Raw genomic sequence first — 25,385 nt, 5'->3', positions numbered from 1 at the left:
CCCTCTGTTGGTTACAAAATAGGCAAATCAAGCAATCCTCAATGCAGTGCACCAACAACTCAAAAACTGGTCATAATCACTGACTCTGATTATGTTAGAATGGGTTCATGGAGCACCTGATTAACTGGAAGAATCGAGGCATGCGTTGTTCTAACAATAAACCCTTAAAGTATGCCAAACCAATCCAGTCAATTGACAATCCGGTGACCTCCAATGAGATGACCATCTATCGGAAGAAGATAAGAGGTAATTCCAAAATAGAAGGTCCGTAACAGACTGGGAATGACCTGGCTGACCAGCTGGCTAAAACCAGAGACCTGGAGGGAGATTTCATAGAAACGGAATCCCTACTGGTGGAAATCCATGTTGCCACTGTCACCAGGTCACAAACTTGTGCGAATAGTGAACTCTTGACTACCAGTGGAGTAAAGAAAACCCAGATGCAGTTTTAATCATTGCACACAAAGCGGACCCGATCATTCAACAATTCTATCGACACATTGAAGACACTGTGGGTTTTCCTCGAACATAGTCGGATTGTACCAGTATAGAGGATCTCCAGGTGTTGATGAAGTTTTCCAAGTTGTTCCGGATCCAAGACTGTTTGTTGGTAAGGGGAGCTATATTGGGCTGTGAACAGTGGGTGGTACCTACATCATTCTGAAGCCTGATGTTGAACCATGCCCATGATGTGGTCACTGCCGGTCATGGGGGGTTTTACACAACATAAGGAATCTTGCGCAAGGTTACCTACTGGCAACACATGGGCCATCACCTTGACACTTACCTAAAGGGGTGTCTTCCGTCTGTTCAATTTCAACCCAGTTCACTCATACACAGAGCTCCCCTACAAAAAAAGGGAATGACAGTGCCTTGTTCAGATTTGCAAGTGGATTTCATCAGAACAGTTATTCGCGCCTCTAGAGGAAAGCCTGTAATTTAATTGGGTAACCTATATGTCCCGTTGTCACCGACTTCTTTAAGGAAGAGGGGTGACTTTGTCCCTAAACTAGAACAATCCCTAAACTGCCAACTTCTCCAACACATGCCTGTAATTGTAGAGGGGTCTGTACATCCAGTTTCCTAAATCATCCCTGTTAGTACTGTCCAACTTCCCCAACACAGGCCTTTATCTGGAGGGGGTCTGACCATCCAAAATTCCTAAATCATCCCAATTTCTACTGTCCATCTTCCCCAACACAGGCCTTTAAGTGGAGGGGTGCTGAACATCCAAAATTATCGAATTTTTGACTGCCCAACTTCCCCAACACAGGCCTTTAATTTAGTGGGTCTGAAAAACAAACTTTGAATAGAAGAGTGCTGCATGCAATTGATGCGTGGGTATTGCGGGGAGAAGTGCTTGCAAAAGTGAGACCTCATGTACCCAACATTGTGAACCAACCTGCTAGCCTTTTTAATTGTGGAGGAAATTGAAAATTGCACAGCACTGAATATGTACATTGATGTTGTTCATGGACCAGTGTTAATTATTGCTTCAATTGAAAACTGTATAAAGTAAAGTATTGTGATTTTAGTTTTCCCCACCAACGTTTGTGATTTATTTATGTAAAAAGAAGTTTAATTGTGAGCCACAGAGAAGGTGGCATGTGTAGTTTCCCTTGTTCACATGTGGACCCCTTGCTCACTGTGGTCAGAGAGGCACAGCCCAACAAGGCTGAAACATGTGTCTGAGGTTGCTGTTGGTACTCTTGTTCAAAGGAGGTTTGCCTGGCATTTCGGTGCTGGACTGCCCTTGTGGGAGGGACAAAGACTGATATGCAAATGGATATTCCTCCTTTGTGAAAAATATAGTGAGCAAAAAGCGATGGCTGCGGACTCTCAAAGCGGGAACAAAAATCACAGAAAAGGTTATCATGCCATGTCCTTTCTAGGGAGGGGCGCCTGCTACCTTTTTTGTATTTTTGCATGGAACTTAGGGTTGCTCACCCTAAGTTACCTGCAGGAGCTCTGACGTGGACCTCTTGCTCACTGTGCTCATAGAGGCACAGCTCCACCTCACTGATGAGACCCAACAAGGCTGAAACACATGTCTGGGATTACTGCTGGTACTCTTGTTCACAGGAGGTTTTTCTGGCATTTCGGTGCTGGACTGCCCTGTGGGTGGGACAAAGACTGATATGCAAATGGGTATTCCACCGATTTGGAAATTACAGTGAGCAAAATGTGATGGCTGTGGACTCTCAAAGTGAGAAATAACCACAGTACAGAATGCCATGTTCTTTCTAGAGAGGGGCACCTGCTACGTTTTTTGTATTTTTGCGAGGAACCTGGGGTTGGTCTCACTAAGTTACCTCGGGGAACACAGGCGTGGACCTCCTGCTCACTGTCCTCAGAGAGGCACAACCCCACCTCACTGATGGGGCCCAACAAGGCTGAAACACCTGTCTGGGGTTGCTGTTGGTACTCTTGTTGAAAGGAGGTTTTCCTGGCATCTCGGTGCTGGACTGCCCTTGTGGGCAGGGCAAAGACTGATATGCAAAGGGATATTCCTCCTTTGTGAAAAGTACAGTGAGCAAAAAGCAATTGCTGCAGACTTTCAAAGTGGGAAAATCCACAGAACAGAATGCCATGTTCTTTTTAGAGAGGGGCGCCTGCTACCTTTTTTTTATTTTTGCAAGGAACTTGGGGTTAGTCACACTAAGTTACCTGGGGAACCCAAGCGTGGACCTCTTGCTCACTGTGCTCAGAGAGACACAGCTACACCTCACTGATGAGGCCCAACAACGCTGAAACACCTGTCTGGGGTTGCTGTTGGTACTCTTGTTCAAAAGTGGTTTGCCTGGCATCTCGGTGCTAGACTGCCCTTGGGGGCAGGACAAAGAATTATATGGAAATGGATATTCCTCCTTTGTGAAAAGTACAGTGAGCAAAAAGCGATTTCTGCGGACTCTCAAAGTGGGACAAACCACAGAACAGGGTATAATAATAATAATAATAATAATAATAATAATAATAATAATAATAATAATAATGTAACATGTATATAGCGCTACAAACCCTCAGGCATCTGAGCACTGCTTATTACCCACGGTTTGTGGTGCTCGGAAGATGAAATATTGAGTTTGGCCCTGCCCAGATTCGAACCTGCATCAGCAGGCTCTGCACAGATGTCAAAGCGATCGCTCTGCTCGTGGTGGGTGCTGTCGGACCAGTATCATGCCATGTTCTTTCTAGAGAGGGGCGCCTGCTACTTTTTTTGTAAATATATTTTCTTGTCATGTACATCAGCCTGGTTCTTGGCTCACTGGTAGCAAAGGGTAAGGGGGTTCCAAGGGCCATGAAATTAATCTGAAATAGGGCCGAACAAAGAATCCACTAAACAGTTTGTTCTGAGACACCTTGATCAGGGAGGGAAGGAACTCCTGTGTTGAGGGTGGCCTCTCAATAAACCGTTACAGCTCTCATTGACAATCTCTATGCTGGTGTAGGCAGAGTTGAGCCTGATGGCAGGACTAACTAATGGGACAAAGTAAATAAATCTGGGCTACATGAGAAACATAGAAATATATGGTTCTCCTTCATTGTTTTAGCAACACATATTAAGGTTACGCAATTCATCCATTTTGAACATGCTAAAGTGGGGCTGAGTAAAGAAAGGTGTTTGATATTTGCCAGTTTTGTCTCCTTTTTAAGTAAATCAGAATTGGTAACCTGTAAACAATAAACATGTGAAATGAATAACATGTCAAGGAATAAAATGCATCCAATAAATACAGACCATTAGAGAACTATTATAAACAAGCATATACTGTGAAAGAATGCTACTATAGACAACTATATACTCCAATGTTTCCATATTAATCAAACACAAAATCATAATGAATACTCCTCTTGGATTTACCTTTCAAAGGAGAAATAGACTGCATGACTGATAATTATTATAGGTTATTTATTTTTTGTTTGGACATAATTTGAGGTTCTGAGATGACAATTAGTTTTGACTCCAAATTATTCACACAAGTATTAAGCATTAGAATTTGGATTCAGATTTAGAAAAAAGACAAAGTGCCAACTATAGGCCCAAATACATAAGTACTGTCGTGTCATGCATTTAATTAGCTTTTTGCTTCTTCTTACCCAGGCAGTCCAGCTAGTGAATTAACCGAGGGCTCAAAATTCGGCCCCTTTTGGCTTTTTCAGGAGTTTGGCCTTTGGCTGCTTCGGTAATGTGTGTCACTACTGTTCTTTGCAGCTGGTTATACAGAGTGGAAGCCAGCACCTTTCGGCTCATCAGAACCACCCTTGTCTCTTTGCCAGACAATCTTCACTAGCAGGTGCCATTCATTTAATCACTTGTTTCAATCAGCTGGACTTCACCGTCAGCTCCGTGTCTTAATTTAATAATGGGAGATTTACAAAAGGTTTATATTTCAAATGCTGTCCTTCTTGTGAAGGCCTCTGAGGAGCAGAGCCTTCCCATTGCCGCCTGTTATCAACTGTGCTTGTTCAGTCAGACCTCACCAGGGTGTCACTGGCCCATTGTATAAAATGGGATTCAGAAAAATGTTTCCTTTAGAATTTCAGACTAGAACGTATGCACCCCACTCGTAATAGAGGCAGATAATTAACAAGGAAGGCCGTATGATGTGTTTTCGGCAAAGATTTGTTTTTTTTTTATATACCAACCCATGGAGGAGTTCTTTCTTGATGTTATTGTACTGTTTTGAAACAAGCTTTATTGTATTACATGTTTTATTACGTGATAATTGTGTAATAAAAGTTTACAGTTTTAAACCAAATACAAATAATAAAAAAAAATAATTAGCATCTGATTCATATGACTGACGTTAATTAATGACTATGCATTTTTCGTTTCATGCCATCAGATTTTCAAGACGGTAGATTTTCAAAATGTATGTTTACATTCATTATATAAAGTGAGAATTATTTAACTCTGTCCATGTTACAATTTTCAAGAACATGTTCTGTGAGAGAATGTTACTATGATTTCCATAAGCTACTGTGTGCTGTGAATCCGTTCCAAATATCACACCATGTTTAACAGAGTTGTTATGTATTTGACTCCTGCATTCTCTGCACTCATTTTAGCATTAAAGATGAACCAAAGTTTTCACAGAATGACATGTATGTAATACAAGATAAAAATGAAACATGTAGGTCTTTCTGCAGTTTGCATACAAAAATGTAAATGTAACAGCTTTTCTGGAATTATCACCACTTCCCATGTCACTTTATCACTTGCAGTAGATGCATGCCGTATACCAAGCAGTGTGAAATACAATTGAAAATTGTTTAATAATGATTGTGTGTATGTTATTTGTGTTTGGAAATACTACATGTCAAAGACAACAGGTCTGAATTCACATACATGAATATGCATCTCTGTGTGCTGGCTAAAACTTTTCAAAGTCAATAGGCATTAATACACATAGGTTCCAGGTGCATATAGCTGACCTTGGTTTGTAAGATGTTCAATCACAGGTATGTTTATGCAATATACAATATCACCACTATGGAGAGGTCACCATGCACACTTTAGATGGGTGTTCCAAGTTGCCACCAGGCCCTCCACTAACCTCCCTGCACTAACGTCATGACCTCTAAACTCAAACACTACACGTATCCCACCCAACCACTCTCACAGTGCAATCAAACAACCCAACCAACAGAATGCTACATTCAATGTACACATTGCATTCTAAGCCATTTCATCCTAGCCCCACAGACACACAGGGCTCGATCTAGACACAAAGACCTCTATGTCTTCTACACAGGACACATAGAAATAGACCCCCATGCAGAGCTCAGGGTAATTCTGGTCTGCACACACTAACACAACAGCAAAGGTATCTTTCATGTTTTCTCTCTCCCCCAACTAAGCCAACGCCCCTCTTTTTCAGATCACCAGAGTGCCTGGAGAGCCTGCAAATGTCAATAGTGTGCAGTATAAACCCAATAACATAATATAAGAAGGCTGTGTACTATTGCGCAATGCTTTGAAAACAGATGTAGGGAGAGTGGCTCTTACATAAATGCTGTGTCTCTCTCAGGTAACTTAACTGTATCTTTCCTACAGTCAATCTTCATACTGCTGTTAAGTGGGGGGAGGTTGTTTTTGGGCTGCATATAATGTGATGTTAAGCATTTTTTTACTGTGCCAGTCAGTATCATAATGGTCTAGTAGTGTTAAGGATTGTCCAGAGAGTGGTGTATTGAGTGTTTGCCATTAAAAAAGAAATTGCAGAAGCAACATTTGTTTAAAAGGTACATTATGGTAAATTATCCCTTCAACAACACACAGAAATTCAGTAAAAATCATTTCTTAAAGAGACGTTATGGCTTCAAAGCAAAATATCAAAACCCAAAAAAGTACCAGTTCTAGTTTCTAAATGGAACCATATCTGTACCACGCCATCATAAAACAGCCATCACTCAGCCACTACCTCCGTGAACCAACCACAACTCCAACACTGCCATCCACTTCTCATAAAGATCCCAGCATTTTATATTCTCCCCAAAATGCACAAGAACGCGACCAAGCCACCGGGGAGACCAATAGTCTCAGCATGTGATTCACTACTGGAACCACTGTCGGTCTATACAGACTTCTTTTTGAAACCATTCGTTAATCAAATGCCTTCATATTTAAAAGACACAACCTGCACCATCCATATACTTAACGAAATTGAGATGAGAGACGACAGTCTACTAGCTGCCATGGACGTTGAGGCACTTTATACCTCCGTTCCACAGCAAGAAGGCCTCGAAGCAATCAGGAGAGTCATTGACCAGAGAAGCAACACTAACTCCACTCCCACTGACTTCATCTTAGAGTGCACCAGGTTAGCTATGGCACACAAGTGCTTTCTATTTAGAAGTCAGATGTACAAACAAAGCAAAGGGGTCAGCATGGGGGCAACCTTTGCCCCAGATGTGGGGAATTTATTCATGACCCAGTACGAAACAGACAACATTTTCTCCGATGAGAACCCATTTCAATCTCACATTGTGATTTGGAAGCAGTACATAGATGGCGTCCTTATTTGGAACGGCACGCCAAGGGATTTGCTACTCTTTCATCAATGGCTAAACCAGCAGAACCCACATGTAAAATGTACAATACAATGGGATCACCACAGCATCGACTTTTTGGATCTCCATATTTACAGAACAGGGGACCGACTGAAGACGGAACTGTACCGAAACCCAACTGACTGGAACAGTCTGCTTCATTTTACCAGTTACCACCCGGACAGCCTGAAATATATCTCCCTTATGGCCAATTTCTACGCATTAGAAGTAACTGCACTGACCCAGACAAATTCAAAAAACAAGCCGAAGACCTCCGGATGAGACTGCCACAAAGAGGATACCCACGGAAAGCCATCAAAGACGCCAAGAAAAGAGCAGCCCACACTCCTAGAGACGTGTGCCTTGAAGCCAAAACCAAAAGTAATCTAGACCGCGTGGTCTGTGTCACCACATTTAGTCATCTCAGTGATCTGATACAAAAAAACCATCAAGAAACACTGGCATTTGGTAAAGAACTCTGGGTCCCTTGAAAGAAAACCCTGTTTTAAATTCAAAAAGAATAGGAACCTAAAGGAATCGTTGGTTCACACCTTCATGGAACCCAGCATATCCAACAACACCTTGTGGAATCTTCTGCCTGTTCAGGGCCATTTTAAGTGTGGCCACTGTGTTGCCTGCACCCTTACTACACAAAAACAAGTTTTTCAATACAAGAACATCAAGTGGACCCCAAGGGATCACACCAATTGCAACACCAAACGTGTGATCTACATCATAAAGTGCCCGTGTGGGCTACTCTTTGTTGGGAAGACCATTAGGGCAATTAAAATGAGGATCTCAGAACATCGGTCCTGTATTAGGAACAAGATTCCAGACAAACCCCTGGTGGAGCATTTTGCCAAGAAACACCACAAGGACACAGACCTTCGATGGTTTATACTACAGAAACTAAAACAGACCCTGAGAGGGGGAAACATGAACAAAACACTAACATAGTTAGAGCAAAAATGGGTACACAAGTTAAATACAGTTAAGGAGGGATGAAACATCTCTGTGGAATGGAAACCCTTTCTGTAACAAATCTGATCATATGCCTCCAGTTCACCAAAAGGAGGTGCAGCGCCGAATCAAACTCTAATGCCACAGCACTACCCCCGATACTATGGCTTAATGCACCATGAAGAGAGACAATATTCTACACCATGACAGAGTACGTGTAACCTGGGGATAGCAACATTACTTTATTGATACCCACTCCTGGTACACAATTAACTTGGAAACAGCTTATTTCAATATGGCATATTGCAGTGAGATGCAATTGAATGCTCCCATTTATTTCGTTTTTCTGGGAAATGGGGTTTGATCGATCCACTACTTAAAAGAGACATTACTCTGCACCATGACGAACTGTGTTCTCCTGCATGCACCATGTTTGCAATACATGTATCCTGCCATTTTTTGAAGACCATGGAATCATGCTGTATTGAGTGATATTGCGGTTCCATGCATGTATCAACAGATTTTAATGCTCCATTGTGTTGTAACATGTGTTTTTGATATAAACAATGTGTTGGTATACACGCGATCTTCCAAACCATTCACTCTTGGTGGGCCACACCCATATGCACATGTAGCACTATAGTTCCACAACTAGCCACCCGGGTCTCGTCCTGACCCGATTCAGTACATGTCCGTGCAGGAGACATCAGATTGTTCCTCCTCCAATTAAAGGACCATTGAATATTGTCAGGTCCGGCCGTCACGTTGCCATGGCAACGCGGCATAAACATCTTACTAATTACCACTACTTTTCCTAAATAGCATCAGGGTCACCCCTAAATTAACAGCATCCAGTCCACGCACAATACGATTGCCACGTTGGCTTTCCTAACATGGCCACCGCTACATAAACAGCGGTGGCCATAGCAACAGCGTCCATCTCCAGGAGATGCCAGCAACACTTGTTCGGATCTGTTCCGACCAGACAGGTATTCCACTAAACTGCAGCCAGTTCAATCAACTCAAGACATGCCTTTACGCAACAGATTGACATTTATTAACCAGGTCCCTGTTCTGTTTTATATCCAAGAACCTTTTCACACGGGGATCCTTACACACTCGCATTTTATGCTCCTTGCCTACCAACTGGCATTATTCAGCCGCCACCGCCCGCTGTGCTGAGTACCTTAAGAACACTCAGCGCCTGTGATGGTCCGGAAGGCCCGTGGTGTCAGGAGGGCCCCTCCGGTGTATGCGGCCCACGCGCGTTCACCGCGCAAGAACAGACACAGAGGCGTCTGCTCGTTCCGGCACTCCGGCTCCAACTGCCGGGCGCCGCCTTTATTATTAACTACGCATGCGCGGCTTGCAAGCCGCGCATGCGTCTTTTGTGTAACACGTACACAACATCCCTCCTTTTCCCCCTCAAACGACAAACATTAAACATGGGGCCAACGTGGCCTAAACATTATATACTTAACGGACTTTTGTTGCTCAGGTCGCCGAGTCCATGATAAAGTCTTGGAATCTTTGTGGAGGGCGGCGCCCCTCTCTGCGGGGGTACCTGGGCGGCCCCATTTCGACACTCTCTGATCCCGCAGGGTCTCCGGGCGTGTCAGCGTCTTCCGGTGGGGTGTCTGCTGCTTGTCTCCGACCAGGGTCCGGTTCCTCTCTAGAGGTTGCTGGTCCTATGCGTTTGAAGAAGGACGCGTTTCTGGTCACTGTCCCACGCGCGTTCGCCGCTGTGACCATGGATCCCTTGACGTGGGTGACGCCCATCGGGTGTGTCTCATATGTCATTGAGAGTTTCCCTTCTGGCTTCCGGTTTCGGACCAGAACAGTATCTCCTACCGCTATCTCTTTTTCCGGCAGCCTCCGCCTCGTTGTTTCCTTCTCGTTCCTCACTGCTCTGTCCGCTGCCACTTGTGTGTCATCAATCACCCCCGGACGTCGCTCTCCTGCTTCCGGTATCAGCCCTCTTGGTATGCGCTTGAATAGGGCTTCGGCGGGCGCGATCCCGGTGGACTGATGTGGGGTGGACCTGTACTCACGGAGGAATTCGATCAGATTGTGGCGTAGGTCTTCCCCTCCATTGACGGAGATGCGAAAGATTTTGTTAAGTGTCCGCATGAACCGTTCAACCTCTCCATTGGCTCTTGGCCACAGTGGGGTCACTTTGCGGTGTTTGATGCCTCGTTCAGCGCAGTATCTGGCGAAACGCTGTCCTTGGAAAGGAGCGCCATTGTCGGAGCAGATCTCGAGCGGGAAGCCGTGGGTGGCGAAAATTTTGTCCATGGCCAGGATGGTGTGATCGCTGGCGGTGGATTCTACGAGCTCCACCTCGGGGTACCTTGACCACTGGTCCGTCACTACTACGAAGTGTAGGCCTCTGCCGGTCGACCCGAAGTCTGCGTGGACGGTACCCCACGGCACGTCGCTTCGTGGCATGGCTTGGATGGGCGGGCTCTTTTCTGCCGGACTCGCCGCTTGGCAAGGTATGCATGCCTTCACGAACTCGGTCACTCGGTGTTCTAGGTCGGGGAACCAAACTTTCAGCCTCAGGCGCGCCTTCATCTTGGCCATGCCTTGATGGCCAGTGTGGGCTAGCTGGAGAACTCTTGTGACCAGGGATCGGGGGATCACGATCTGGTCACCCCGCAGTAGTAGGCCGTCCGCGGACACTGAGAGTTCGTGTCGAGCCTTCCACAGCAGTTGCAGGTCTCTCTGCGTCTCTGGGTGTCTTCTGGCGTTGTTCAGGAGGACATCTCGCCATTCCCCTGTCGCAACCGCCCTTTTCACTCGCAGGAATGCCTCGTCAGAATTTGAGTCATCCGCAATGTTCTCCCTCGACAGGGCCACAGGCAGGGCTGATTCGACGACGAGGTGCACAGCGTCCCCTGCATCAGACACCTCGACCGGATTCTGGGCGTCCCTCGTGCCGGGGTGGCGGGACAGGTAGTCTGCGGGGTTGTGGGTGCCTGGGCGGTACACCAGCTTGACGCTGTATTCGATGAGCGACAGCATCCACCTTTCGATCCGGGGAGGCGGCTTTGAAGAGGTGCCTGATAGAATTGGAATCAGGGGCTTGTGGTCGGTGACCACGACGACGGGTTTGCCAAGGATGTATATCCTGAAGTGTTTGCATCCCCACAGGATGGCAAGGGCCTCTCTCTCGATTTGCGAGTAGCGCCTTTCCGTGTCAGTGAGGGCCTTGCTAGCGTAGGCAATAGGTCTCATTGCTCCCAGTTCGTCGGCCTGCATGAAGACTGCCCCTAGTCCAACGGGGCTGGCGTCGACGACGATTTCTGATTCTCGGCTGGGGTGGAAGTAGGCCATCGTCTCCTGCTCCGACAGGGCCTCTTTGATGGCGTTGAATGATCTTTGTTCTGCTGCTGTCCATTGCCACGGTACGTCATTCCTGGTGAGTGCCCTCAATGGTTCTGACAGGGAGGCCAAGTCTTTGATGAATCTGCCGCAGTAGTTGACCATCCCCAGGAAGCTCCGAACTTCCGCAGGGGATGTGGGAGGAGGCGCATCTCTAATGTCTTTTACTTTGCTGGGATCAGGTGAAATGCCGTTCGCATGGAAGGTGAACCCAAAGAATTCCAGCCGATCTTTCAGGAATTCACACTTTTCTTGGTGAAGTGTAAGACCCACTGCCTGGAGTCTCTCAAACGTGCGTTCTAGTCTTTTAAGGTGTTCGCTCTCAGATCTGGCGAAGACCAGAATGTCGTCGGACATGTTAATGACACCCCTCAAGCCAGACAACGCTCCTCTTATTGCGTTCTGGAAGACCTCAGCCGCGGATGAGATCCCGAAGTTGAGTCTCTTGTATTGGTACAGCCCTTCGTGTGTCGTGAACGTGGTGATGTACCTCGACTCGGGGTGCAGTTCCAGTTGATGGTAGCCTGATCTGAGGTCTAGTTTGGAGAAGACCTTGGCGCCTTGGAGTTCGCCGACGATGTCGTCCAGGGTGGGCGTGAGGTGGCGTTCTCTTTTGATGGCCGCATTAGGTAGCCTCATGTCCACACAGATGCGCACAGCCCCTGGTTGTTTCGGCTTCGGGGCCACTACGATGGGTGAAACCCACGGGGTGGGCCCTTCTACCCGTTCGATGATGTCTCGGTCCATTAGCTGCTGCAATTCCGCCTCTACTTGTGCTCTCAGGTGAAATGGAATTCGGCGGTGTTTGAGGGCTGTTGGCCTTACGGATTTGTCGATGTGCAGTCGGATGGGGTCAGCGTTCAGTTTGCCAATGCCCTTGAAGAGGCTCGCGAACTTGTGTAACATGCCTTTTAGATCTGCATGGTATACCCCGAAAGTGAAATGCACGATGTCAAGCGCTTCTGACGCAGCGCAGCTCAGTAGTGAGTGGGGGCTGACGTCGGTGACGAAGAACCTTGCCTTGATGGAGTTCTGTCCGTGCGATACTGGGGCGATGAATGCACCTTGGATGGGTAAGGGGGTGTCACCACCGAATGCATATATCCTCGCTGTTGACGTCGCCAGTTCTGGTGGGCCTGGCAGTGCTACGTAATGTTTGGTGGCTAGCACGCAGACGGAGGCCCCGGTGTCAATGAGGATGGGGGTGGGTACGCCCTTGATGTCGACGGTGCACTTGGGCTGGCGTTTCGTGCTGGGACCTCTCGCAATGCTGGAGATGAAGAAGACTTCTTCCTCTTCCTCCTCCTCTTCTTCTGCGAGATCCAGATCTTGCAGGCCTTGATCAATGGAGGAAATTCCTCTCACTCTGCGGGAATTGCTTCGCCCCGCTCTCTCTGGTCCTCTCGTTGTTGTGACAGGGGCAGCTGCGCGGCACGTCCTGGCAAAGTGGCCTGGTATGCCGCATCGGGCGCATGTTCTTAACTTGGCTGGGCAGTCACCGCTGTGGGGGAGGTCATACCCACAGTTCGAGCACGATGGTGCGGTGCTTGGAGTGGACGCGGTGTCAGACTTTCTCGGCGTCCATCTTGGCCTGTTCGCAGATGACCGCCCTACTGCAAATGCATCTTCGTTGTGTCCTGGTCGCGAGGCAGCGTCCATTTTCGCGCCTCTGGCCTCAGCTAGTTCGTGTGCTCTGCCCAGGTCTAGAATCTGCTGGAGCGTTAGGCCAGGCTCTCTCAACACCTGCCTCCGAAGTTTGCCGGAGCTGCACCCTTGTAGCAGTTGGTTGCGGACCATCTCCTCTTCGTCGGCCCATCTGCACGAGGACGCCAGGTGTCTCAGGCGGGCGCAGAATTTGTCTAGGGGTTCATCGTCTAACTGCTTCTCAGCGCCCATGACGAACCTATCGAAGTCCACATTGGCCATGGGTAAGAAATGGTCTTTGAGTGCCTGCTTGACGGCGTCGTAATTGACCACAGGGATGGTCAGGGAGTCATAGATCTTGTGGACTTCTGCGCCTGCTGAATAGATCATAGTCGCAATCTTTTCATCATCGTCGTCAACCCCTGCTGCCCTGAAGAACATGTCTAGTCTTTTGACCCATAGCAGCCACTTCGGTCCTAGCTTGGAAGGGGGCCCAGTGGCATCGAACTCCGGCATGGGGGCTAGGGAGCTGCGGGCTCTGCGGGGAACTGGGGCTGCGGCACCCTCATCGTCTGCGCCGTCACCCATTTCTTCCTGCTAGGTACTCACAGGTGGTAGATGTGGCCTTGTGGTAGTGGTGGGAGCGAAATCCCCTTCTTTCTTCTTGTTTGCCACAGCCCGGCACCAGCAAGACTGTGGGGATTCCAAATCCTCTTCTTTCTTCTTGATTGCCACAGCCTTGCACCAGCAAGACTGTGGGGGTTCCAAAAATTGTAATAGTATTTTTTTTTTCTCTGGCGCCGTCGGCGCTGTCGGCGAGTGGCGCACGAGCACCCTGATGGGCCGCAACCACGGTCGCCGCGTGTGACGGCGAGCGGATCAAAGGAAAAAAAAATGGCCGCCGGTGCGTCGTCAGTATAAGACGCGGCGGGCTTAACTGACGTTTCGTGGCCGGGCACGGGAGTGGGCCGTGGCTCGTCCTCGTCGCCAGTGTGATGGTCCGGAAGGCCCGTGGTGTCAGGAGGGCCCCTCCGGTGTATGCGGCCCACGCGCGTTCACCGCGCAAGAACAGACACAGAGGCGTCTGCTCGTTCCGGCGCTCCGGCTCCAACTGCCGGGCGCCGCCTTTATTATTAACTACGCATGCGCGGCTTGCAAGCCGCGCATGCGTCTTTTGTGTAACACGTACACAACAGCGCCCACGTAATCATGCGCTTTGTCTTGGAAGGTGGCGATTCTTAGTCACTAGAAACAGTACCGTTTAGACAAGTACCTGACTCATGCCATTTTTGCAGGTTGCCAAGTAGCGTTCCTGAACCAAATTATGACATTAATCCTGCTGCAACCAAACAGGTGAGCAGCTCATGTTACTGTATACAGTATCATACGCACCCCTTTGGCTCTGATATACTCACACAGAGTTGTCCTCCACAGATTGGATCTGTTTTTGTGCCCAGCTGGCATATAACGACATCGGATTGATTCAGGGCGTCTCTCCTTCAACTTCCCGTGCTCCAGCCTCGAGCAGACACGGTAAGCCCTGTTTGTTTAATCAAGACAGATGGCCATAATTATCACATTTAGTGTGCATTATATAATATTGTGAATACTGTGCCACCAACCTTTATAACACAAACCCCTCACTGTGCATTATTTATTTTGACAGCACATGCAGAACACCCAGAGACCCCAGTCTTCTTGTCCTGAAAAAAGGCCCAACAAGGGCCGAAACACTGTGGTGTAGACCTTGACTTTCTGAGTCACAGTGCTGAAAAATACTCACTATTTTTTCTAGTAACTGTGTTCACTTGCACCTGCATTTTGTGTTATACCTGTTCATTTGTTATGACCCCTGTCTTGATGTACCTTGACAGTAGGATATGTGCTTTGTAGACCTTGTGTAGCTCACACCAAGCGATGTATCTTGGGAATATACTCATTGTAATTCACTTTGCCTTACCAAAACAATATTGCTGTTCTGTATTGTGTCTCCGAGTAGACATTTGTATGTGATTGTTCCAAACTACAATGAAATATTTTGAAACAATGAAGGGGTGTGACCATCATTGATCGGGAGATTTGTTTTCCCTACGTGCTTAAAGTGTTAGTGGTTTTGTGTGTTTTTCTCTAACGACCCGTTCATTTGTACCTAATGACGAACTGAAAGTACATGCATGCCATTTGTGTTGGCATGTGTAATGTAACATAAGGGAAAGTGATATTAAATAGTGCCCTTCTGCCAGTTTTGTTGGATTTAGTGCATGTGACTGTAAGAAAAGAGGTGTGTGGAGGTCAGTAGTGGGACATTGGGAGAGGTAAATGCAAAACCTGGGGTGTTGATGGGTGCATATCTGAAGTACCCAGGTCCTGAGTGCCAACCTGCTTTCTATAGTTTTATCAGAAACACTTGTGAGTGTGTTATCTGAAGATGAGAGTACAAGATTTGATGAACTACAGTGCTTTGGGTTGGGTTAGCTGTTGATGCAGGGTGAGTGTAGAAGAGCTAAAGAGGAGAGTATTCATACTTCAATTAATATTGATGTGCTATCAGCTAGGCCTGTGGCTCCCAGCTGTTATACATCCACAGTATTGGGGCTAGTCGGGTGCCCGATACGCCTTTCAGAGGCAATGCACAGTACTGGTCTAGTGTTCCTCTGTTATGACATCACCATGCACTATGTTCATCCAGGAAGATATCGGCACTGGATTCAACCAGACCTTTACGTTGCAATGATTCCACTGCAGGTACACTCCAGAGTCATGTCCTTACTCCAGTTTCTCCGCTTTCCTTCTCTGAATCGCCTTGGCCTTTGGACCTTGTTTCTTCCATCCAGCTTCTCGCTCTAGATGCATCCGCTGGGCCTCCTGTATGGCTCCAGCAGTTTCCTCCTCTGATCCTTGACTCCTGGACCCTTGTCTACAGGGGTTTATTCCCCAAGAGGGTTTCCACTTGATTGGCTGTCATCTTGGGAGGATCATCCAGGTGACCTGTTCCCACACAGTCTCAAGGCTGGCCCCCTGCAGGCACACGCCGTATCTCTACATATCTAAGAAAGCGCAGCAAACACGTTTGGGGAAGGCTCCGGACAAGAAAGAAACACAAGGTGAGCCAACAATGAGTCATTAGCACCAGCACATTGATGGTGATCATGATAGGTCTGACACCATCTGTGGGAGATTTGTGGGGGTAGTGTAAGTTAGTAGGAGATCTTAGAAGGGAGTTGATTAGACAGGGGTCAGGAGAGAGAGAGAAGGCCTCACAAGGCAAAATAACCTGTTGTCCTCCCTACACACCTACTATTTGCCTCTATCAAACAGGTCCCATTTCATTACCCCACATCGACGCTGTCAATCTCTCTCTCTCTCTCGCTCGCCCTTTGTCTCCTTATCTCTAGATGCATTTTACCTCACATGCAACAACAATGATCTGTGAAATGGCAGATGAGGAAAGGGGCAGTATGCATAATCCCCTCATTGCCATAAACTACCTACAAAGGGATATGGTATGGAAAAACGGTTGGCTCAGAGAAAGGGCTACTGGAAGGTGCCTCAAACCTCACTGTGATTTGCTCGAGTGTTGTTTACAGCAGCCAGCTGGGTCGTTTGCCCATAAGGGCAACACCGAAAAGGGCAGAGAAAGATGTTTTTCAGACAATTGGACTATGGGCCAGAATCCCTCATGGTTTCTCCTAGAGATCTACCCCAGTGTCCTTCAGAAGCCTCATACTCTAACACAGTCACAGGCCAAATTTGAACTTACCTTATACCCGTGAGCCACCACTCGCCTGGTGCTGAGGCAGCTCCATAACTTCAGTTTCAGAATGATGTTGCAAACTGTTGTGGGTTATTCATGGTGGAATGTGGACAAGGAAAGATAAAGGTTGTGTGTGTATCCCTCGAAGTATCCCACAAAGCTGGGTGCACAATTCCTTGCCTGAAAGGGTGTGTGGTGGCTGAAGGAAGGTGAAGTGAAGCACACTGTCAGTGAAAGAAAGGGCATTTGGGGTGGGGGGTAGGTTGCTCAGTCCATTTACACTATAGTCATACATTTACAGGATCTCATGTCCTTTGCTAAGCAACAATTTCTCCACAAGCTCATTGGAAACGTTGTGCAGCAGCTAAATAATGAAACCAGCAAAGGTCTTCTGGAGCAAGTTAAGTACCTCTTCACCCATTAGCAGCTATTTACACTACCAAAGAGGAAGTGGAGAACGGCTACCTTTCTTGAGTAGGATGGGATTTAATGATGTGTGCCATAATATTTACACGTTTACAAAATTTGATTTACATTCTGGACTGTGTTGCCAAAAAGGTTATTTGTATAGGTTTAAAGCTAGTTCCAAAAGCTGAAAAACTTCTATTTTGGCCATGTGGACTCCCTCTGGTTGCCTGGTCATTTTCTGCATTCTTGCAGCACACTGGACCATTCAGGTGCTACAATATGTGTGATTGAGGCGGGCAGCTATGCTATCTGAAGATGCCTACCTTTCTACAATAGTTTGCTGCAAAACGGTCTAGTGGGTTTTGCTGGAAAGTGTGAGAAATGTTTGCCTTAAAGGCAATTGCAAAGAAACTGCAGACTTTGGGAAGTCCCCTATAAGTATGCTCCCTGGACAGAATTTCATGAAAAGTTACAAAAATCGAGTTGGATGAATATTATCTTTGGAGAGTGACATGCAGATAGTGTCCTAGTGCAGCATATGGGCTCTTGGTCACTAGACTGCATATGTTCAGTGGAAAAAAACAATACAAATTTACTGCAAAAAGACTGTAGTAGAAACCACGTGTAAGTAGTCAGCTGTGATTTCCACTGGGGGGTAGACTTAAGGGGCCCAAGTCTTAGTCCTTCATTTTAAAGCTGACCCTACTCCGTCACCAGCGGAAAATTGCACCATCTCCTTGGCCTCAATTCTCTTATCTGCAAAGACTATGTGCCTCATAAGAGTTTAGCAATATCACCTACGGTAACACCACCAAACACCATTACTAATACAGCATGCACCAACAATGCGGTTATGGTACGCATTGAACTTCTAAAAATGGATTTGTCATTGGCCCTACAATTCCTGAGAGTATCTTCATGCTGGCAGGCTGCAGAAACTCCAACCTCCCGCACCTGCTTCACCCCACTCTCTGTGGCATCCCACAACTGTATGCAATTGCCGCAAATCTATTTAAGGCAATCAGATACACCTTGGTTGTGATGTTTGTCCTATGCTCTATGACAGCTGGAGCTGTTGTAGGTAGATCCCAAAGATGGGTCAATGGTTTATTGTGATGACTGAACATCTTTTTGTCAGGGTTTTCTATGGTGCAAACCTAGTTGAGAAGCATGCAGTGCTGTATAATAAAGGGGCGTGGGTGAGGTACTGTGATCAGTTGACCGTCGAAATGAATTATTTTTTGTACACAAGTCTTCAAGCACCTGTATTCCACTGCCCTAGTCCAGTAATGCTATTACATTATAGATTGTTCTCTGGGTTTTGCCGGTCGGGGACAAATGGCAGCAGGTCAGACTACCCATCAGGAGCAGCACTGTCCGGTATTGTTACATTAGGTCCACAAGTCACAACTGTTCCCGCTGTCATCATTAGTGCAGCAGGGCGGCCATTTTACCTGCAATGCCACCATTTTAGAAGTCGCAATTAAAAATCATTTGAAGGAATTGTTCAATATGAAAATGTGATTTCCGGACAGCTCCTTCATCGGTGGATACTCATTGATGGTGACTAGGGGAGGGATGTTTTTCCCCTCTTAAAATTATCAAGAGGAGGGGCAGGATTCCCTGCCGGAAAATCATTTCAATGAATAACATGCTACAGCTGTGCCAGGAGCAGCCCAGTGATAACTCTTCTTTGCTCTGGTCAGTGATTTATTAAAGCCAGCAGTAGACAAATCTTTATCAACAGTGCTTTAAGTGGGATAGGAAATTGAGGGGGGTTTTAATGAATCGCAATGCAATATTCGAGGCGGGCCTAAAAAGGGTCTTGCGCAGCTTGAAATCCTACATAGCTAATAAAGCTTTATAAGAGGAGTGGCCTGTATAATTAAAGGAGTGACCCAACAGAGTCAATCAAGTTTACATATGTGCAATGAAACGGGACAAATCTGGTTTAAAAGATTAATATGGTTAATGTGTATAAAAATGTTGACCAAAATAAGTATATTCAAATATGAAACAGAATATCATATCAAAAGGGGCCAGTACACCAGGCAATCGCACAGTTTTTCTGAAAGAAATCCATTATTATAATTATTATTATTATATATAATGATAATAATTTAATACAATGTGTAGCAAAAATCAAACAATGTTTTCTCTTATAACTTCCCTTTCATGTTTGAAAATTTGCTAATTTCAAATTACTTTAACTGATGTTGTGATTGTAAACATTTACGGAGGTTTACATCTACTGTCAAAGAGGACTCGTGCCACTCATATTTTTTTAAGGAATTTGGTAAGGAAGGTCAGTTCGGGAGCCCTGGCAGAACCCTGGCGCATAGGCAATATTTGGAGGCTGCCAGGGCTGAGCATTGGCTAGCTCTGGCAGGCCCTGGCCCACTTAAGGCCCTGTCTGTTGATGGCAGTAAGACTGGAGGGGAGCAGGGCCATACCTCCAAGTGAAATTCCCACAGGAGTAGATCTTGTAGCAGATGTTTAATAATCTAAAGAATGCTTAGTTTTGAAGCATTGTTTATTGTTAGCTGTTGCCACATGTATCTTTTTATAGGTTTTGTTTTTCTGTTTTTCATCTTGTTTAAATGTTATTTGTGGTTTGTGTTGTATGTTTTTCTGTTTGTATATGCGCCCATTTATCTACGGGCCTAAGACGCTTTATAAATGGACACATGAATAGATAAATGAACTTGCTGGAAGCTTACATGTGTATAATAAAAATTAAAAAAAACACCACAAAACTATGAACTTTTTACAAGTACAATATTCCATCCTCTTTTACAAATCTCAGTTACAAAGTAAAGCAATTTCCATAAAATGACTAGAGAAGGGGATGTCATCACACATGTACATAACCCAGCAGAGTTGTTAAAGGCATCTCAAACGGGCATGTCATATGTGATATGATCACTCATTCCTGATTTTAGGCTCCCGCATTACATTATGCTACTTAGGGCCTGATTCATGGAACGTTTTCCTATGGGATTGCGCCATTATAAAACACTTCCATGAATCAGGCCCTAAGTCTTGTGGCCGCTTGAAACACTATTTGTTGTATTACAAATATCAAATAAATAAAATAGTAGTGCTGCCTTCATAGTGGGGGGAAAACGGCTTGTACACGTTTCCCCCTTTTCCAGGACAACGTGAGAAATGTATTTCTAATATGCAGTCCGTTCAATTAGTTTGTGCTATAGACTATTGGGATATTTGTGACTGACAGAATGGAAGACCAGAGAACAGGTTTTATGTTCAGTCTAAAAATAGACACATTAGAAAAAGTCAACCCTCTCACTCTTCCCCCAATGTAACCATAGCCTGGCTTGTTTGTGTCAGATTACCCTGACCAGTGATATTACACCAGGCTCGGTAAAAGGATGTGCTTTAGGATTGAGGGCGCCCATGCACAGAGTACTAGAAAATATATATATATATATATATATATATATATATATATATATATATATATATATATATATATATATATATATATATATATTCTATTTTTTACGGCGAATCAGAAATTTACATCGGCATGCCCTTCCTGAGCAGAGTTACAATTTCTCGTGATTTTCTGCTGCGCCGAAATAGCTAAAATTGGGACAGTGTCCCATATAAACCTTAATTTCACGATCTACCCCCATGCCAACTCTCCCGATGCTCAGGTGTATGTAAATGGCAAAAATCATACTATTCAATGTTTAACCAATGGCAGGGAACAACCTGGCCCCAGTGAGTAGGTTTCCATTCCCCTAAAAACATGTTACCAGCCACCTGGTTTATCTGTGTTTATCTTAACATGTCCTTCTGCTGGGCTGCAAAGGCCTTGCTCATTGCTTAATGTACAGTTTTATGTGAAGATTGACCCCCAAGGTTACTTCTGCAGGACATGTTATCAGAAACTAATTGACAACCAGACATTGTTCTTGGTAGGCCCAGCTCCAAAAAGCCTGGAGTTCAGATTTGAAAGTGTCATTGTTCAGAACTAATAGCACTTTTTATGGGGAACCTGACCTCACAAGTCATGCCTGTTGGCTGTGTTATCAACAATTCACTGCAGTTGAAACATCTCCTCCGTCATTTCTTTGTATTTTTTTCCTCTTTAAATTGAAAACCAGACATCTTTCTCCTTAAGAGCCCAAACTAACCGGTCATGGGTCACAGTTTCATTTTCAGTGGAAATGCTCCTCTGCATCCATGCTTTTCAAAGTACAGCTTCAGTTTTTAATCTGTCCATGTGTAATGTCTTTCTTTAATATGACAGTTGAAATAGCATGAATATTGCAGTGCTCGAAGTAGGTAGGCCTCTCCTTTTACATTATGTCATTTAAATGTTGACAAGTAAGTGTTTTTATTTGTGACAAATGCAAAACTGCTTGGCTTCAATTGATATTTCTGGATAACAGTATTGTGCTGCATTGAAGTCAATGTAACATGTCGCTATCTGTCACTTTAAGTAAAATTGTAGCTTTTAACATTTTATGAAAACAGCATTTTCCACCACATATGTCTTTTTCCATGCATTGGGCACATCTAGCAATTTTAAGTTTTCAGGCACATGTTCCTTCACCTGAACGCCTGTTCATTTTGGGAAAGTTGAAAGAGACCCATTTCTGTTCATGTCACTTGTCCGTAAGTCAAAGAAGTGTTTTGGGACTGGTCTGCATTTTCCAATGGATAACACCAGTCACCTTCACTCTTAAATACTGGCCTGGTCTTTTATTTCCGACATTCATGGGCTATATTTTACCCCACGGGATTTGTGGGGTGCATTTAAAGGACCCAAACAGAAGTCCCTTTCACATGAATTGCAGGCATTTAAACACTGAAACAAAAATGGCCTGGCTTTTGTTTTTGTTTTTCAAGTAAAGTTAAAGAGCCATGTGGAAAGGGGCCTACCGGTCACTACCAATGGACAAGCAGCATTTTAATGTACAAAACAAGGAGGAATCAAAGATCCCAGTCACATGAAAAACAGGATTTTTAAACATTGAAAACAAAAATGGCCCGCACATCTGTGTGCATGTAAAAACGACTTTCAAAAATCAAAAGTTTAAAAAAATCACTGCTCACAGAAAAAAGTCAGGAAAACAAAACGTGATGTGTGGGTTGACAAAAGCAATGCATGTTTTGTTTCACCTACAAAACTCCAGTGACATTTGAAGAGCCACTTCGTCTTCATGGAAAATGTCAGCCCAAGGCAGACCCTGTTTCTCGTTGTGGTCAAAACTTCACAAAAAAAATCTCCCACTTCCAGCCTTCATGTCACATCTCCCATCTAATAACCCCATAATAAAATGTCCTGCTGAAGGTGTTGAAAGCCCAGTGTTCTCCAGACCTGTTGGCTCTGAAAGCAGGGACTTTAAGGAAAGTCATCTTTGGCTGGAGCATGACTAAAAAGTGTGAAGACAGGGTGCTGCAACTTCAAAGAGCAAACTACCAACTTCAGAGAGACTCATAAAAAACCCTCTGGTCACAGGCCGGCCCATGGAGACAGATGGCTGTGCTGGGTGATGCAGAGTTCCCATTTGCTGAACGTACAGATGTACAATTAATTTAAAAGGACTACCTCATTTAGGTCTTTTTCTTAGACATCGTAAGGCAGTTTGATTTCAATTTTGTACCATTTTTTATGTGATTTTGAGGCAGTTTTGGGGATATAAAATGCACCTACCTGTGACTCACTGATCTGAACATGTTCAAATGTGAGTTGCTGAGCGGGTGGAAAATGAAATTAGGGATATGCTTAATAATTTACATATTCATAACTGTTGTACTGTTTATGGAAACGGCAGAAATATGCCACATGGCCATGCAACATCATATGGATTTGGTGGTCGACTTATCTAATTCTCCACGATCAGCTAAAACAGAAAATATGTTTAGTATTGCAGTTGCTAGTAAAATTTTAAAATTGTGACACATAACTAGTTTTTGCCAAAAGTTGACAGGAGAACAAAGGGGCAATTACAAATGGGGATTGCCATATGGTGCTCCAGACCCCTAAACCAATCCTGTTTTGGAGGTGAGGTTGGGAGGAGAGAGAGAGGGTAACTGTTCAATCCTAGTGGCAGGAATTATTGCAGGGTACATCCCCAAGATTGTAAAATTGGTGATGTCATTGCTGCTATATAAGGGAGACTGCACTAGGACAGACACAAAACTGGGGAGACAGAAAAAGGAGAAAGACAGGAGGACAGAGAGAAGAGACAGCCCATCAGGAAGGCTGCTGAAACTTACCATCCGACAGCCGTAAGGAGACACCAGAGGAGATTGCTGAGAGTGCATCTGGGTGGAGCTGTCTATTTCTAGGAAGGCTTCAAAGCGGACTGGGTCCTGTGGTGGAGAGCGGGAGGCCATCTTTGAAAGTAGAGTGACCAGACCCCAACCCCATCTTTCCAGAGTGTTCTGAGAATCAGCTGGCTTTCCTTAATGTTAGGGAGAATTCTCTTATAAGGCTAATTTCCCAAACCTAGTGAGTCCCCCAGCAGCTTTGCTGGATTTTTGGGGTTTGTTTTTTTCTCCTGCTAAGATTGACTCTTTTCCTCGCACCTTTAGGCATGATTTGAGGTATGTCTTTGACTTATTGTGTGCTTATGCGCTATGGGGTCTTTTACTCCATAGGGTATCATCTGTTTTAGTGTATCTGTTACACAGCACCCTCAGTGCAGTAACACAGGGGTGTCATAGTGACCCCCAAACATAGACTCCACGAGTCTACGAGAATACGAGAGTTAATGCGGAGAGACCGAGCGAGAATCCTAAACGGACTTGACGCCTCCGGATACCAACATTAGGTAAGATCTTTCGTTTTTCGCTGTCGGGGGAACTTTAGTACTAACTTTAGTACTAGCTCGAGCGTAACCAGAAGTTCACTTTGAACTAGCGGCGAACGCGAGGATAACGACTAGCGTTGTCAACTTTTTTACAAAATCCCCCCTTGCCTATCCCTCCAGGTATAAACAGGACGCTTCACTGAAAGGAAGTCCGGACACGAAATCCAGCCTTATTGCAGTTTATACTAGCGAACATGGGGTCTCATTAAACCTATGCACGGTAAGACCTAAGATTATTCGGTACACTTTTAGACATGCTACTTGCTCTGTGACTACTAGGACATAAAGGAGTAACTCCCTCTCCTTTCTAAACAGCTCCGACGGCTGAATGAAGTAGAATGATGGCTATACAGTGAGCCCATCAATCCATATCCTCTTTAGGATCCGGAATTCTCAGCCAGCCGCATCCCCCAAGTAATTATATGCTGGAGATCTTCAATTAAATTCGAAAATGTGTAAACTACTGGAGTGACCCTTTCACTATGGGCTACTTCTTACAACCTCTCAGGATATTTCTAAATTGATTGCAATTTTTTGCAGGGTGTATACACCAAACTTGGGAATCTTCATCTACAGAAGGCCTAATCGTGCTTTAACCAAGCCTGCTTCTGAGTTAACTCCACAGACTGGACAAGGTAATTTATATTCCTTATCCCCTCTAGAGATAATTCTCTGTATGAGAATATAGCAATAATAGCTTTTCTCTCTTGTTGTCTTTTTACCAACAGTTACAACTACCCAAAAACACGCCAGAATTAGCGTGTACACTTTCCACAATCAGTCAGAAGAAACTTCGGCTCAATAAATTCAAAGTATATTTTGTGGGTTTTTAATTTAGGTGACAATACTCCTGATGAAAGTTCTATACTAATTGATAAAGAACAGAAACATGTCGAGACAATACAATGGCTAATTATACAACCATTGTGAGACAATAACTGTCTAGTTAAGGACAATACTAGACCAGAGACTAAATAGTCTAGGCTCTCTGGAATACTATTGATCAGATTTACATTGATGTTAATCTTACCTATATGGTCACGGTTTGTCACCTTTAAGTGTTTTATGAAGTGATATTTGATGAATTTGTAATTTCTTATGTCTATATTAAATACTTAATGTCTTAACTAACAGTTGACATTTAATTATTATAACTTTTGTGTAAACTCTAGCTATCTATCTCTCGTTTAATGAGTCTCTACCCCCCAGAATAAGATAGAGCGACTCCATAGGTGGTCTTTTGGGAATCCCCCTTTATATATTACAGAACAAGTACAAACCATCATATTGTGCAAGTTCTGGAAGGGGTTAATTAGATTGCCCCCGAGTCT

This window comes from Ambystoma mexicanum, chromosome 7p, assembly GCF_040938575.1.
Source record: "Ambystoma mexicanum isolate Mex_15411 chromosome 7p, UKY_AmexF1_1, whole genome shotgun sequence".
Classification (NCBI taxonomy): domain Eukaryota; kingdom Metazoa; phylum Chordata; class Amphibia; order Caudata; family Ambystomatidae; genus Ambystoma; species Ambystoma mexicanum.
The sequence above is the reverse complement of the archived record's forward strand: the minus strand, read 5'-3'. Positions refer to the sequence as shown.